We start from the raw sequence: 17274 nt of genomic DNA, 5'->3' as shown, positions 1-17274 counted from the left end.
AAATTCAGAAATTCCTACTGCTTTCAGCAAATACGCTGATGCTTCACATGGACACTGTGCATTGACGAAAAAACAAGGCTATTATAGTTCTGGTCTCAGTCCTCGCCTCACACGTCACTTTGGCTTAGACTTAGATCGTCCTACGCCATTCGGCGCATTGAGCAGAAGTCTCGGTTAGCTGCGACTGCTTCAGCCTCATCCCATGCAGTATCTAAGGCACATAAATGATCAATGAAAGCCCTCCGCCATGTTGTTCATGATCGTGATCAGTATCTTCGTTGCTTGCAAGGATGCTGCCATGTAGGTGAATTCATTCACCTCCTCCAGCGGGTGCTGTCCCATGATGATGGGATCCTGTGCTGCCACATAACCAATCCTCATGACCTTGGGGTTGTTCCCACTGATCTGCAAGCCCGCTTTGGTTGATGTCATTGTCTTCACGTTCTTTTGGATGTCAGCCAACAATCCGAGGTCATCCGCAAAGTCGAGGTATGTTGATGGCTGCCAAGGTATCCCAAAGCCATCTCAGTCCATGGCAGTCCGCATAACAAAGTCGATGGCAAGAAGGAAGAGGAAGGGAAAGAGAATACCTCACACCAGTCTCAATGGTGAAGAGAACCGTGTAGCCATCCTCTGTGCTGAAGCAGCAGCGATCAGTTTAGTTAAAACAAAATCGATCGATAGACGCCGCTGGCATTCAAAACTCGGTTTGATGATGGCGGCAAGATGAAGATCTGCTCTGTGCACGGCCGACCACTGGGTCTGTTTTCAACTAAAAATGCTGAAAACTGCTCATCCAAAGCCGGATTTTCAGCTTTCATCACAAGTGGTGATGCTCCTCGCCAAATCTGTCTGTCACACGCCGGTGAAACTGCTGAAACTTACAGCAGATGAAATAACTCTTAGCGACACAAAGTGGGCGGGGCCTGGTTTAAACTTATGTCAGCTCTGAGTTGAGTGACTGAAGGGGCGTCCACTGGAAGTGACGGATGATGGCGACAGACAGATGATGTGGGGGTGAACACTTTGGAGGGTACCTGCTCCTGGAGTGTGGATTTTCCAGGACTGATCACAGCATTCACAGCCTGATGGAACATTTTAGACCATCACTCATGCATAATGTATAATCTTAATAAAACCTGAGCTCTACTGTATATAACTAACAGGATTACATCCTGTCTAACCTGTAGGACACTGACACTCTTGTTTCTTATAAATAAATATGTAAAAATGTGTGAGTGATGTGGGCGTGTTCCTGACTGGCCTGATTGGTGGATATTTTTCGTCCTGTCATGTCACAGTTAGAAATATTGATTGTGACTGGAGCTGGGCAGAAAGCGAGTTTTTCCTTTCATGAATAACTTCATTTTTTCTCCAGTTTAAAAATACACTGCAGCTGGAATACTAATCGTGTCAGCAGAAGCTTTCGTTGGACTTAAGTTTGCTTTCCATCGCTTGTTAGACAAACTGAAGAGGAGCGGCTGCTGTTTTCTCTCAGATTTACTGTGTTATTGGGCAGATGTGCCGTGGCTCCTGCTCAACCTGAGAACTGCTTTCTTTTATTGCTCTCCTTGACAATAAATGCAATCGGTCACCATAATAAACAGTTTTATAACAACATATAATCACAGTCTTTTGTAAAGACCATGAAGCTTTTTGTTTACTGCTTTTCTCTGTCACATCAGCCTAAAGACAAAGTGCAAAACACATGTAATAACAATGAAGATGTAACTTCTAGGACTGAAAAATGAGACGACTTCTGTTGATTTATTGATTATTGTCTGGTCACTCACTGACTTTATTGTAGCATCAATTTAAGGGCGTCAGCACAACATGCTAGCTGTCTGCTAAGCTTCCCCTCAGCTAACTGGACCTCTGGAAACTGTTCAACAATGAGCTTTAATAATTCTACGGGATGCCTCGCCTACTGAGCGCCAAATGGCACACCAAATTACCAACTAGCTATCAAGAGCAGAGCCCAGCTTTTAGCCACAATGGTGGGGGGTATTTAACGAACACCATTAGCCATGTATTTAAAAGTGTGAAACCAATTCATTTCAGCGAGAGTTGTGCAACCAGCGGGCCAACTCTGTGCTGACCTTCGAGAGAACACAGAGCTGAAGAGTCCACCAGAGAGAAGCTATCATAATAACCGTGGACCATCGGCCACTTTTAAATAACCCTGCTTTGTAAGAGGATGAAGTGCTCCAGCAGAGAGGATGCTTTCCACACTGTTATAAATGTGATAACATTTCCTGAATAAAAGTGCTAGCATACTGATCAGCCGGTGCCCAAGCTAACGGACTTACAGTTTTGTCACTGCAATGCTCAAAGACTGCATACTGTCCAAAACGTCACTGTAATCTTCTGAGGTCGTGTTTTCAGATGGATTTTAACAGAAACAGTCTCAAAGACTTGTTTTTGTCTCAGTTAAAGCTTCGCAGGATCGCCCACTGACCCACGGGGACAGCATAAACCTGTGGGCCGGAAAAATGAAGCCAATGGCGTGCCAAAGCCTCAAAGCCTGCAGTTCCTCTGATGTCCAGCAGAGGCAGCAGTGAGTCAGTCCCATTACACATCCCTGTTTAAACAAACATATTTACAGCCTGATATACAAACTGTTTGATCTCTATAAATTATTTCCTCTTTCATAACACCTGTATAGGCGGGAAGATGTTTGTATAACTCATCTGTTTAAATTGTACTACAGCTTAAAGTTTGCGTTATTAGGGGCGTGGCCTCTTTGACCGACAGATGGACGATGACACAGGTGGTTGTAGCAGCTAGCTGCCTGCCAGCTTCACCTAAACCCGACGCCTGGACCGTGTTTGTGCTGTTGGAGCCTTATGGAGCATTTTTAATGACATCATCTGACTTCATACTGTAGTAATAGACCATCTGAGAAGTCTGAGCTCCAGTTTTGCTGCACTATGAAATTCTAGGATTTTATTTGCATGTAACTGAGCACTGAGTAGTTGATATCTTTTGCACACAGGTTATGGATGCAGTTTGCTAATCAGGCAAAGTAGCTGCTATCAGCTGATGACTTAACACCCTTTAGTCCAAATAAAACTAAGACAGTGAAAACTAAAGGGCTGAAGCTTCAAAATACAGAGTCCAGAATGACTGGGCGACATCATGCGGGCTATGTCCATCATTTATATACAGTCTACAGTCACTACAGTGACAATCACGGCAGATGGCCCCGCCCCTCCCTGAGCCTGGTCCTGCTGGAGGTTTCTTCCTGTTAACAAGGAGATTTTCCTTCCCACTGTCACCAAGTGCTCATAGAATACTTTATAATATAAAGTGGCTCCAGTTGACTGTTGTTGTGATTCAGCGCTATATAAATAATACTGAACTGAATTCCGTGCTATGATTGGACATCCTTGTGATACAAAAGGTGATTCATCCTAATGATATCAACTCATTCTTAAACCTTTCTTATTATAAATGTTCGTGTTGTGTTTCTGTTAAATAAAGATCTTTGTCTGAGTGATGTCCAGTGTGAAGTAAAAGTCCAAGAGTAACAGATGAAAACAGTCAAGAGTCTCTGCAAGACTGAAAATGCCTTAAACACTGAGCGTAAGGGCAGGGGGAACGGCGTGTTAAAACAGATTAATATTTTTGCGTGCATGATAAATAGATACAGTAGTTGTCTATAATTATTATATCAAGTGAGGAAGTATGGCAGGCTCTTGGTTTTCTGTGCTCCCACACTGTCTGCCTCTCCCGTCAGCCGAGAGTCAACAACAACAGCAGAAGCTTTTATCTGCACCTGCAAATCTGCTCGACGCCTACACTCAGTACAGATGCTTTCATAAATGTCCATGTGTCTGTGTGTATACGTGTGTGTCTGTGACTGTGTGTGTGTGTTTTCAGAGTGACTGAACGCGTGGGAGTCGACAACCAAGAGCGAAGCTACATTTCCCTGCTGCATAATGAGCCTCTCCTCTGGTCTGGGTACAAGAGGAAAAACAAAAAGGTTGTCTCCCACCTCTGACACATTTACCTAGATAGAGGCCTTACACAATCACACTCATTACCATGCTGAGATATCTTGGTTACAGAGCTGTGAGGCACCAAATAATGTCCTCAGTGCAGTCTGAATGGATTCAAAGCTTGTCCAATAACAGCCATTGCACTTTGCTGGCATTTTCCCTCTGCCCTCAGAACTCATCTCTACTTCTTTCTCAATTGAGTCTGAAGAGCGTCAGACGAGATAAGTCATTTTATTTCCAGCTGTCTCTGTGCTGCTCTGAATGTTAATGACCAGCTCTGAGGTCAGACAGCTGCACACGAGAAAGTGCAGACTTTTACTGTTTGTGGAGCGCAAAGATGTCGTCGACACGTGCGTACGGTGACACGTAGGGATGGGTATTGATAAGATTTTCACGATTCCAATTCCAGTTTTGATTCTTTATCGATTCTTTTTAAAAAAGGAGAACACTAAGGTCGATTAGCTCAGAACTTTGCTTTATATCTTCTCTTTGAACAAGACAGACATTTAGGAGTAACATGGCCTTACAAACCCAACAGTGAGATCTTAAGAGATCCAGCCTACGGCTCTTCAATGGGGTGTCACAGGGTCCCCGGGAAAAACATTGTAAATGTAAAATAATAAAATAAATATTCTTCTGTAGCAATAACAAAGTTTAACATAAATTATTCTGTAGCAATTACACAAGAATATCCAGTAATGTCCCTGCCTACAATTAAACACATTCACTTACTGAAAATCATCTGCATCTGCAAACGGGTGCAAACCTTTGACCACAAACTGAGTCTCTGCTCGGTGACGTTCGTCTATCCTGCCTGAAAGGAGACGCTACCAGCAGACTGCAGCGAGAACTGCCAGCATCTGAGCCAGACTCTGTCTGTCTCATCATGGTCACTAAATGCACAGTGATGGCAGGTTTGTAATAAGGCAGATCACACTAACATAATATGCACTGTTAGCTGATTATTTACCTGCCGCATTAACAGGAGAGGACGTGCAAACGTTACCGCTGCTGCTGGGTTGAGATTCACGAGTCCGGAGCGGAATTAAAAACACGACATTCATTTAAGGTCATCGCGTGTTTTTTGCATATTCGTAGTGTTTCCTCCCTTAAATGAAATATCTACTTTGCAAGTATTGCAAGTTGCCCTGTTGTCATCCGTTCTCGTAAAGTATGACTAAACTTTTGAGCGTTTGAGCCGCCGTGCTTCCTGCCAGGTAAATGACGCTCCGCAACGTGGTGACGTCATTCGGGGCGACTGGAATCGATAAGAGAATCGTTTGCAAAAATGGCAAACAATCCCAAGGAATTGAAACAGTGGGAACCGGTTCTCAACAAGAACCGGGTTTCGATACCCATCCCTAGTGACACGTGGATACTTTACATGCTCCTGCAACTCACTGCTTCCAAAACAGGAGGATCGCCTGTGCACAGGACAGCTGTGCAACATGCAGCTCAAACCATGACAGAGCCTCCGCCGTGTTTCACAGATGGCTCTCCCTGTTGACTTTCTTTTTACATAATGCTGACGATTTGAGCAAAACAGTTGAAATTAGGATTCAACTGATTTTCATTTTCATGTTCTCCCTGTTCAAAGCTCTTCTTTGCATGTTTCTGCCGTTTGTTCTGTTCTCTGTCAGGATGATCAAGTTCAAGTTCAAGTATTTATTTATTGTCATTGTCAAAGAACAATGAAATTGCGTTTGGGGCTTCCGTACAACCCGTAAAAAAAATAAAAAAAAATTAAAAAAAAGCATTACTGCTTCAGTAATGCTGAGGTCCGGCACTGTCACGCTGCTGCCAATCAGATGGTATTTCCCGGTGGTGCCATCTGATGGTACTTTTTACATAATTCACCGGTTTTACCAAAGATCAGCAACATCACTGGCTGAGATGGAGCCCAAAGCATGACAGAACCTCCACCACAGACGGCTGTAACGCTGACTGTTGGACCTCCTCGTACAGACTGACCATGATGTGAATCCATCGCTCCATCAGACCTGGTCCTCTGAGCTTCAATCCAGTTCTTGTGTCATTTTCTTGCCTCAGCCTTTCTTCCTGTTCCCCTTCAGACTGACCCACTGAGACCGTTTCTGATGAGGCTTCAGTGAACAGCACACGAACAGCAGGTCCTCGGTCACGTCTTTGCTAGGTTTTATTTCCCGTTTCCTGAAGGACACGACTTTCAGATACTGCGACAGATTTTTTCTGGTCTCACACATCTTCTTTTGTCAAGATTCGTCCGATTTTTAAGGACACACTACACGTCATGCAGAGATATGCTAAGTTTTCAGCTTTCTGAGAATCACCTTGTTGATGCAGAAATACAATTTGATGTCATCTTTTTGTAGTTTTGATAAAAGAAGTTAGAACAAATCATGTGCTTTTGTGACAGGCTGCTAATAACAAAAAGCCTAAAGATACATTTTAAAATTGGTTCTTTGCTAAGTTGAAAGACTCGTACATCAAAGGAAAGTGGCTCAAATGAATAAATAATAAGACTTTATAAAACATCTGAGCAGAACGGGTGATGTTGAATAAGACGGTCGACCAGGAGACCACCGTTTGTGTGCCGAGGTGCTGATGCTTCTGCTCTTTGCTTTCAGTCTCCGCATAATTCTCATTATTTACGGAGGATTCCCAGACACCCATGAGGCCAGTGCACCACATGGACGCACAAAGCTCTAAACAGTGTTTGTCACAGTTTTTTCTACACTTGGAACTTTAGGAAGTCAAAAAGAGCAGCTATCTTCATACGGGTCCACACAGAAGCCCCGCCCATCCACCTGGCAGCCAGCCAATCGGAAGAAAGATTTCTTACACAGAGGGTATTATCCTAAAGCTCGAGGAGGTAAAAGCTTGCTCCACACAGGGCATGAACTGAGCTATAAGATTAAAAAAGGATTATTTTGAAAAATCTGGATATTAGCTGAAAAAATGAGATGTGGCAGTTAAACCTGCTTTGCAGCATTTACAGCAAGTGACGGCTCAGTTTCTTGTGACTGAGAGCGATCGCAGACTCTCAGCTTGCTCGTATCAAACTGTGCTAAAAATACTCAGTGGGTGAGACACAGTGTGTTCAGAGGAGAAATGATCAATGGTGAGAATTTCTCCTCTTCTATCAGAGGGTGTTTGTCCCTCCTGCCTCCCCTCGGATTTACATCATTTGGTTGTGGAGCCTTTGTAGGAAGCTCTCACTGCTGCTGCTCTCATCTCTTGTTTGTGCATGTGTGGGTATGTGTGAAAGCTGAAAATACCTCTGGCTCTGTCTAATGATGAAGCAGTGCATTCATCATCCTCGCACATTACAATTGTTCAGATTCACAGAAATGATGTGAAAGTCAATATGCATTTTAAGCATTTTGTGCAGCTTTTTTTCTTCTGCAAACCTGTTTGTTTGTCTGTCAGCAAGATTACTGAATTTCATCATCTTTGGTGCAGAGGTGGAGGAAGCCTTCAGATTTCTCAGCAGTTTCAAAAATATAGCATGTTTTTGTCTTAAAACTCATGCTGACTTCTTTCAGTGATCACAAGCTGCCCATCCTGTGAGGTGAAGGGACCACAAATACCAGCAGTAAATCGAATCGTTCGTGGTGGACGATGGATCCCGCTGAGGCTGCCCTTTGTCACATATTCTGTTCATAACTGAGCCTGGTTCTGCTGGAGGTTTCTTCCTGTTAAAAGCGAGTTTTTCCTTCCCACTGTCGCCAAAGTGCTGCTCATAGGGGGTCATATGATTGTTGGGTTTTTCTCTGTGTGTATTATTGTACGTTCCACCTTACAGTATAAAGCACCTTGAGGCGACTGTTGTTGTGATTTAGGGCTGTATGAATAAAGTTGAATTGAATTGAATAACTGTTACGGACAACATTTCCAGGTGTAGTGAAACAGTCGAGCGTTTCTCGCTCAGCAGGGTCAGCATCACGTCTTTGATTCTTGTTGGTTGGGGTCAAAAGTGAAGCAGCAGAGATGAAAATGTTCATGTCCAAGATTCAAAGGCAGGGACTGCCCACTCCAGGTTGGGTAGGAGCTGCTGACTCAGGTGAAGGCGCTCCATTATCTGCAATTCAGGATGCAGCAGTGGTGTGTGCACAGGCAAAGCTGTTGTTCTACCAGCTGATCCACAGTCCTACCCTCACCTGCAGCCACAGGCGAGTTTAGACCATTTTGGGGGGTGCTCACCCCCTAAACTTCATCACAGCACCTCTGAAAATAACTATAGTAAAAGCAGTTGAAATAAAAATGTATTTCCTGACCTCGTCTCCTAATGTTAGATTCACCAACTTGTCTCCTGCAGACAGGATAGAGTGAAAGGTGCCAGGTGTTCTTCATTCCTTAACAGTGCAGTGTCCTCACGCAGAGGTGTTGCTGCTTCCACAGGGTGGCCTGTCATTAACCGCCTAAATAAGATAAACACATGACACATATCAGTGATTCTGATTTAATTTTACCTGAACTGTAGCAAATGTGCAAACTGTTCTGATAATGCAGGGACGTTGCTGTGACTTATAAAGTGTCTACTTATTTTTATTTGTGCACTAAATAGCACAAACAACATTAGCTAGTGTAGCCTAGATCATCAACTAATGTATTTATTTCAGCTTGTTAAAGATTCTGTTCTGGTCCAATGAGGCTTCAGTGTTTTTAACAGTACGCCTCCTGTTCCAGGTGACAGGAAGTCAGAAGGATGTTACCTATCAGTGTCCAGCAGCCTGTATTCAGTTTGAGATTGCTATACATTGATACGGATCAGTTTATGGCTTTTATTGGTTTGTAAATTGTGTTTCACTGCCACATTTACCTTTAAGTCTGAGAGCGCAGGATGAATACAGCATAGAGAGAAACAGGTGAGTTCAGGAACAAATTACAAAGCTGTAGCTTCTGTTTTGCCCACATTTATTGATGGTGATTTCACTTTACACTGATATAAAAATTCAACCTGCTCTAATAATAACCATCATCAGATTATATTGTTGTGTAATGTTGTAGTTGTGTGTGATTTGAATGAAGGAGTGAGGAGGATGGAGAGGGGGGAGAGAGCGACGGTGCAAGAGCAGGAAGAGCAGGTGAGTGAATGTGCAGGCGGTGACGTTAGATGGAAAAACAAGAGAAGTCGACGTGCAGTTCGTGGATGCTTTGTGTGCTTTCCAGCAACATATTCATTGATATGAACAGTAGCTTTGTCTCAGGACTGATAACTAAAGAGCCCACCCTGATGTGTTATCTTGAAATCTGTGATTATTCATTATGAATTATTCTTAGACACTGCGATAGGTCATCCAACTATTTAAGTTGCTTTTGAAGGAAAAAATCAGCAGAAATGAGGTTTGCAAAGTTAAAGAGCTGACGACATTTGAAAGTGTATATTTTGTTAATTTTAATTGTAAGGCAACTGCATGCATGACATCGAGGGGCCCCCGCCTACAGCCACGAGCTGTGAGCGTCGAGTGAGAAACACCAAGCTTGGGTTTGTAAATGGACTTACTGTAAGCAGTACAAAGGCTTAAAGTTTGGACCTTTTTGAAGAAAATATTAAATGAACGGTGTTTGGTCGGGTGAATAAAGAGATGCTTGTGTCTTCGCTGCAGTGTGCGACCACCTCGCACTTTCTGTCAGACAGACAGCGCTGAAGCAGGCCACCTATCACCGTAAAAACACAGTTTACTGGCCTACTTCCTTCAAAATAGGTCAGATCAAATCACCATAGGCCGTAATCTGCATCTCCAAGCACTAATTATAAAACCCCTCCTCTCACTCCTCAGCTATTTCAGTGCAGGGCTGCTCTGCTGCAGCATGTACAAGCTGTTGCTAAATGCTTAATATATATACCAATTAAATTGTACCTCTGTGTCTAATTTAGGGGAAACTGTCGGAGCATGTGGGTGGTCTGGAACAAAATACTTCAGTAGTTCTCTCTGGGAACCTGAGGAAGGCTGTGAAGGAAAAATGAGACTGCAGATAGAGATTCACTGGGCTGTTGGTCACAGAGATAAAAATACAGTAAAGTGATTAAACAAACCCCAGACAGGAGGTGAGGAAAATGAATCAGATATAACATTTGTCTTTAGGCAGTAGGTGTGTTTCAAAGCTTCGGTTTAAAAGTGACGTTTGTGGGTTTCAGCCCAAAGTTGGATAAGTCACTTCAGTTAATTCTGCTTAAAGGCAGCACGAGACCAACTGCACAACATCGTTACAGTGGAGGCAGAAAAAAATTCAAACTTAGCAGAGCATAGTAAATGAGCCATTTTACCTTATTATTTTTAGTTATGTGCCGAGTGCTTCCAGGTCACCCCAAGATTAAAAAATACAATAAATCACAGACTGTATATAAGTGATGACCTGCAACCTTAATCACTGATTTCTGGAGCTCACCTGTGTTGGTCCACCTGTAGGCCCACCACTCGCAGGAGGTGCCGTAGGGTTGGGTGCAGTGTGTGCCAGGCAGTGACCAAGAATGGAGCGCCTGGCAGACGACTGGGACGTGGAACGTCACGTCTCGGGTGGTGAAGGAGTCTGAACTGGTGCGTGAGGTTGAGAGGTACCGGCTAGAAATAGTCGAGCTCACCTCAACTCAGGAATCAGTCTCATAGAGAGGGGCTGGAGGGGGTGGGGATGCTGGACAGACCTGGCACACATTAAACATATGGTGAGGACTTAGCCTGTGAAACTTCGGAGGCAGCTGATAGGTACCAACAGTGTGCAAATTCCCTGCTGACTCGGCCTCAGGATGTCTAGAGGCAAGAACCAAGCGCACCCAAATGAGCGCACCAGTGATCATGTGCGCATCACGCAGAGGGAGAGTGAGGGACGAAAAGCAACAGCAGAGCATGGCAGTTGTATCGCAGTTTGTGTGATTCCGTGTGCGTTAATGAGACTGTAAGTGTTATTGCCTTTGACAGGTTAACTGGTATGATAATAGTTATAGTTGTTTGTGTATGTTTAAGCTAAAGTTATGCCTCAGTACACTGCTACCACGTTAGTAGGTTTATTTAATTATTTAATTAACTAGCACTAAGTTAATACCAGTGGCCAGAATCTCCCCCAATGATTATATCCCGCGGTTAAAGGATTTTTCTGTTGTTTGTTGTTTAGTTTAGCTGTTGTTAGCTTGCCACATGCTTGCCTTAGTACTAGCAACTGGGAAGATATGTGCTATTTAGCCAACTTCTGGTCTTACGGCGACCCCTTGTGGACATTGTAAAATATTGCTGTGTCTGAGTAGATGATGTGTTCTGATTGTTGCTTGGTTGTCTTTGAGCCTGCTAATTATAGTGTTACCTGTTTCTGTTTCCAGACAACCATGCTTATAGTCACCGATACTGCACCTGCCACAATTATAAGTGCATATCTTCTGTGAAGCTTCATTAAAGACGGTGAACTAAACTCCTGGACTGCTGCAGTCTTTCTGACCGAAGACTTAGGCCAGACTTGTATACCCAGCACTTCCAGTATATATATATTCTACAAGTGGTCCTTCGAGCCGGATTATACAAGCTGCGCTATGGCTACACCCAGAGAGTTCAACGACAACCAGCCTGCACTGAGTCCCCGTCCCAGCAGGGTGCGACGCATTCCCGGACATCTGGAGGACTTTGAACTCACCTACCCAGCTCACCGTCTTTATAGTACCACAGTAAGACCAGCATCACCACTGACATCAACTTACGCAGCACCACTCAGCCCTGGGAGTTCCCCTAACTACCCTGCAGCTGGTCATTATGGTACGGCAAGTGCAGGGGAAAGATGGCAGGGGCTGGAAGCACGTTGGCAAACGATAAGCCAGCAGATGAAAGAACTTGAAGTGGAAATGGACAGGGTCAGATTGACTTCGTATCCACAGAGTGCACATCTGCCTCACCCTTCATACCGCTATGCAGCATTTCAGCCACATTACAGTAGCCTCCCCCATTTAGAACTGGGTTACCCTGTTCGGCCCCCCAGTCCAAGAGCTGCACCTAACATCCAGCACGAGGTTCTGCACGCTCCAACACAAGCCCCTGCTCCTCAAGTGCAGGTTGACACTGCTGCATCAAACCCAAAACCTGCTTCAGAAGCGATGTCGGTACCAGCCCCCGCATCCACGGCTCCTTCAGCCTGCTCGCCGCCGTGGCTAACACAGCCTGCATTGCCCTTCTCACTACCTCCTGCTTCTCTAATGATGCCTCAGCCAGTGTCCCCTATCACACCGCAGCCAGAACCACATGTGCCTCCGCCAGTGTTCCCTATCACACCGCAGCCAGAACCACATGTGCCCCCGCCAGTGCCCTCTACCACACCGTTACAGCCTGAGCATGTCCCGCCAGAGCAGCAGTATGATGCACTCCCCAGGGCCTGGCAGTCTGCTCCACTGCCATATCCACCTGTGCATCATCCTAGAAGACCCCGTGGTCAGAACTATTATCCAACACCTCACCCAGTAGATAGTTCACATCAGCCGAGTATGATGGAGATGGCGATTGCTTCATCATTTGGCATTCCTAAACCCAAACTGACTGTATTCAGCTCAGGGAAAGAGAGTGATTTTCTTATGCTCAAAAAGGGTCTAGACAGCTTACTTGGTCCGCACAAGCATTTAAGTGAAGACTATAAGTATCAGATCCTGCTTGACCATCTCACATTCCCCTCGGCACTTCAAGTGGCAAAGAGGTATGTCAACAGTCAGACCCCATACACAAGTGCCATGCAAGCGCTCACGCAGAGGTACGGACAGCCAAGGCAGCTAGTGCAGGGGGAACTGAAGGCCATTCTGAATTCCCCACCAGTCAGGGCTGGAGATTATCAAGCATTTGAGGACTTTGCTACCGCAGTTGGAACTCTGGTGGGAATGCTCAGCACCATGGAGGGCCCCTCATCGTCAGAGTTGAAGTGTGGGTCTCATGTGGACACCCTACTCACCAAACTCCCCACTAACTATCGAGATGCATTTGCTGAACATTGCTTTAATCGAGGAATTATCCAAAGTGGCAGTGATCGTACATACACTCTCCCTGATCTAGCGGAGTGGCTGGAAAGGAAGGCCCAGACATTGCAGGTGTCTCGCCAAATCACAAGCCCCTTCCCAGCTATACCAGCACATACTGAGTACAAGGACCGGAAAGCAGGGAGACAACAGAGGGTCAAACCTGCTACTATTCTGCTTGGGGTTCAGCAGGGATCGAAGCCCGCTAATCCTTCTCCGAGCCCTGCCACTGTACCACACCTGAAGAAGAGGGACCGTTTCAAGCCCTTCTGTCCTTATTGTAATAACCAGGAGCACTACCTCAATGCCTGTGCTGACTTTGCCACGCTAACCTGTACTGCCAGAGCTACCTGGATAAAAGAGAAAAAACGATGTTGGAAATGTGGGAGAGGACATTCCCCAGTAAACTGCACTCTGAAGAAGCCCTGTGCAACATGTGGAGAACAACATCTGCACATACTACATGAAGTTGCTACTGCAGAGAGCATCCTGACCGTGAATACGTCCTCTAACATGGTTTTCTTGGACCAAGTCAGCCATTCTGGGCGAGTAATGCTAAAGGTTGTCCCCGTGCGGTTGCATAATGGGGAGAAAACACTGGACACATATGCTGTCCTGGATGATGGCTCTGAAAGAACAATCATACTACCTGCTGCCATCCATCACCTTGGCCTTGTTGGAACAGAAGAGATTCTGTCCCTCAGGACGATTCGACAAGAAATCGTACAGCTGAAGGGAGCTACTGTATCCTTTCAGGTGTCAGGTATGACAAACCAGGGAGTGAAATACGACATTCACCAGGCTTTTACAGCCGCCGAAGTAACTCTGGCAGAGCAATCACGTGCCGCTGACCTCCTGACACAACGATACAAACACTTGAGAGGCTTATCCCTGCAGTCTTTTGACAAAGTCCAGCCCCTGCTACTTATCGGTTCTGATAACCCTCACCTGATAATACCTACCCAGCCTGTGCGTACCGGTCCAGTTGGTGGCCCAGTGGCTGTGTGCACAATGCTGGGGTGGGCGATTCAGGGACCAGCAAGCTTTTTGCAGCAATCAACAGATGAGAGAAGCTGTCTGCATTTGTCCACTCTCTCCTCCTCAGATGAGCTGCATCAACACGTCCAGAGACTCTGGCAGCTGGACACCCTACCCTTCCACACCAACAAGGAGGTGACGCGATCAGGCGAAGATAAAGCAGCCATAGAACGACTGGAGCAAGGGACTGTCCGGGTCACCGTCGATGGAGTGGCTCGCTATGCTACTCCACTGCTGCGAAGAAAGAATGCACCTGTTCTTCGGGCACCTCCCACAGCTGTGATGGCACTCCTCAGAGCGACAGAGCGACGTTTGTGTAACAGTCCAGATCAAGCTGCTGTCTACAATGAGGAAATCCACAAGTTGGAGAAAGCTGGTTATGTAGTAAAGATCAGCATGAATGAGGTGAGCAGCTCTGCGGAATCATGGTTTATCCCGCACCACATGGTGTACCACAACAACAAGCCCAGAATCGTCTTCAACTGCTCCTTTAACTACAGGCAAGCTTCACTTAACAAGAACCTGCTTCCAGGCCCGGTTCTTGGGTCAACACTGCTTGGCGTGCTGTTGAGATTTAGAGAGTATGCTGTAGCTATCAGTGGGGATATTCGTGGCATGTTCCATCAAGTGCGTCTTCTGCCTGAGGACCAGCCACTTCTACGCTTCTTGTGGCGAGATGGGGAGAGGGAGCGCAGCCCAGACGTGTACGAGTGGCGTGTCCTTCCTTTCGGGACCACATGTAGCCCATGCTGTGCTACATATGCCCTGCAGCGCCATGTAAAGGATCACAGCAAAGACAATGGAGAAGTACTGCACTCTGTGCTCCATGCATTCTATGTGGATAACTGCTTACAGTCTCTACAGTCTCAGACGCAGGCAAAATACCTGATGGACAAGATGAGAGCCCTCCTTGCCAGTGGAGGATTTGAGATAAGGCAGTGGGCTAGCAACGCACCTGAGGTTATCTCTCACCTACCAACTGAAGCCAAATCAACTGAGTGTGAGTTATGGCTAACCACTAGCAAGACTGATCCAGAAGAGTCTTCCCTTGGTCTCCTGTGGCGCTGCAGCTCTGACACATTGGGATACAAGCACCGTGCCATTCCACATACTGCACCAACCCTGAGATATGTTTACAGAGTACTGGCAAGCCAATATGACCCATTAGGTTATATCATACCCTTTACAACACGAGCCAAGGTTCTAGTTCATGCACTCTGGAAGAAGGAGAGGGGTTGGGATGAGCCGATTGCTGACGAGCTCCTGTCCGTGTGGTTAGCATGGGAAAGTGAGCTGCCATACCTGCCAAACCTCAGCTTGCCAAGGTGTTACACTCCTGGTATCTCGGCTGGGAGCCCTGTGAACCTACACATCTTCTGTGATGCCTCAGAGAGAGCCTATGGTGCGGTTGCATACCTGAGAGTAGAGGCTGACAGCAATGAAGTTAAAGTGGCATTTGTGATGGCCCGATCTCGCGTGGCACCCAAAAGGCAGCTTTCAATACCTCGCCTGGAACTTTGTGCTGCCCTAGCAGGAGCACAGTTAGCCACAGTTCTGCAGACCGAGCTTACCCTGCCATTACAGACAACTACTCTGTGGACCGATTCGACCACTGTCCTCCACTGGATCCAGTCTGAATCCCAGCAGTATAAAGTGTTTGTGGGAACCCGAATAGCAGAGATTCAAGAGCTTGTTGGAGCTGAGAGCTGGAGATATGTTCCCTCTGAAGAGAACCCTGCTGATGACATCACACGTGGGAAATCCTTAAAGGATTTAATTAAGCCAAACCGCTGGACAGATGGCCCAGCATTCCTCCATCAGCCTCACGCTAGCTGGCCTACGCACCCCATAGTGAGCTCAGTGCAGGAGGAAGAGATCCGCGACACCACCTTCTGCGGCAACATTTCCACAAGCAGCCCGCTGATACCTGATCTGACCCAGTTCAAATCCTGGACTGAGCTGGTACATGCCACATATCACGCCCTCCACGGGGCGGCCGCTCTACCAGTCAAAGGGAGGCAGAAATTGCCCTACTGAAAAGGTCACAAAGTGAGAGTTTCCCAGCAGAGTTGGCTGCATTGCAGTCAGGTAAACCTATCAGCCCTAACAGTCGCTTACTGTCGCTTTCACCTGAATTAGACCATACTGTAGGGTTGATCAGAGTTGGAGGTAGGCTCCGGAGGGCTGAAAATCTGAAAGAGGACACCATCCATCCTATAGTTCTTGCACCAGACCACCCTGTCACAACGCTGTTAGTGCAGGACTATGATAACCGTCTGTTACATGCAGGTCCTGACCGTATATTTGCAGAGATGAGGAGGACCTACTGGATACTTCGCGGCCGACAGATCATCAAGAGGCATCAACGCAGCTGTGTGGAATGTTGTAAATAGCGCAGCAAACCAGTCACTCCCCAGATGGCCGACCTACCAGCTGCACGATTACGCATCACTAAACCACCATACTGGTCCACTGGAGTCGACTGCTTTGGTCCTTACACCATAAAAATAGGACGGAGGCATGAGAAAAGGTGGGGTATTATCTTTAAATGTCTGACCACCAGATGCGTACATCTAGACCTTTTGTGCAGCATGAACACAGGTTCATTCTTGCTTGCTCTTCGGCGCTTTGTGGCAAGGAGGGGAAAACCCTTTGAGATTCTCTGTGATCGTGGCACCAACTTCAGAGGAGGAGAGAGGGAGCTCAGAGAAGATTTTGCTGCCATGGAACCAGTTTTGAAGCAACAGCTCGCTGAACAGAGTATTGATTTCAAATTCAATCCACCACTTGCTCCACATTTTGGAGGCACCTGGGAGAGGGAAATCAAGTTGGTCAAAGCTTCCCTGCGTGTTGTCCTGAAAGACCAAGCTGTCCCAGAAGAAGTGCTGATGACTATGCTCGTAGAAGTGGAGGGTATTCTTAACTCGAAACCCCTTGGTTATGCAACATCAGACATTGCGGACCCAGATCCCATTACTCCTAACCTTCTGCTTATGGGGCGGAGAGATGCATCCCTACCACAAGCAGTGTACAGCAAGAGTGACCTACTGGGACACCGCCGCTGGAGACACAGCCAAGTGCTTGCCGACCATTTCTGGGTTCAGTTTACTCGCAATTACCTACCTAACCTTCAGCTTCGTCACAAGTGGTGCATCAGTACCCCAGATCTCACAGTAGATCGAGTGGTCATTGTGATTGACCCACAGCTTCCAAGAGCCCTGTGGCCAGTTGGGCGGGTAACTAAAGTAATCTCCAGTGATGATGGCAAGATATGCA

This window comes from Astatotilapia calliptera, chromosome 1 (genome assembly GCF_900246225.1).
Source record: "Astatotilapia calliptera chromosome 1, fAstCal1.2, whole genome shotgun sequence".
Lineage (NCBI taxonomy): Eukaryota > Metazoa > Chordata > Actinopteri > Cichliformes > Cichlidae > Astatotilapia > Astatotilapia calliptera.
Note: the sequence above shows the minus strand (reverse complement) of the source record.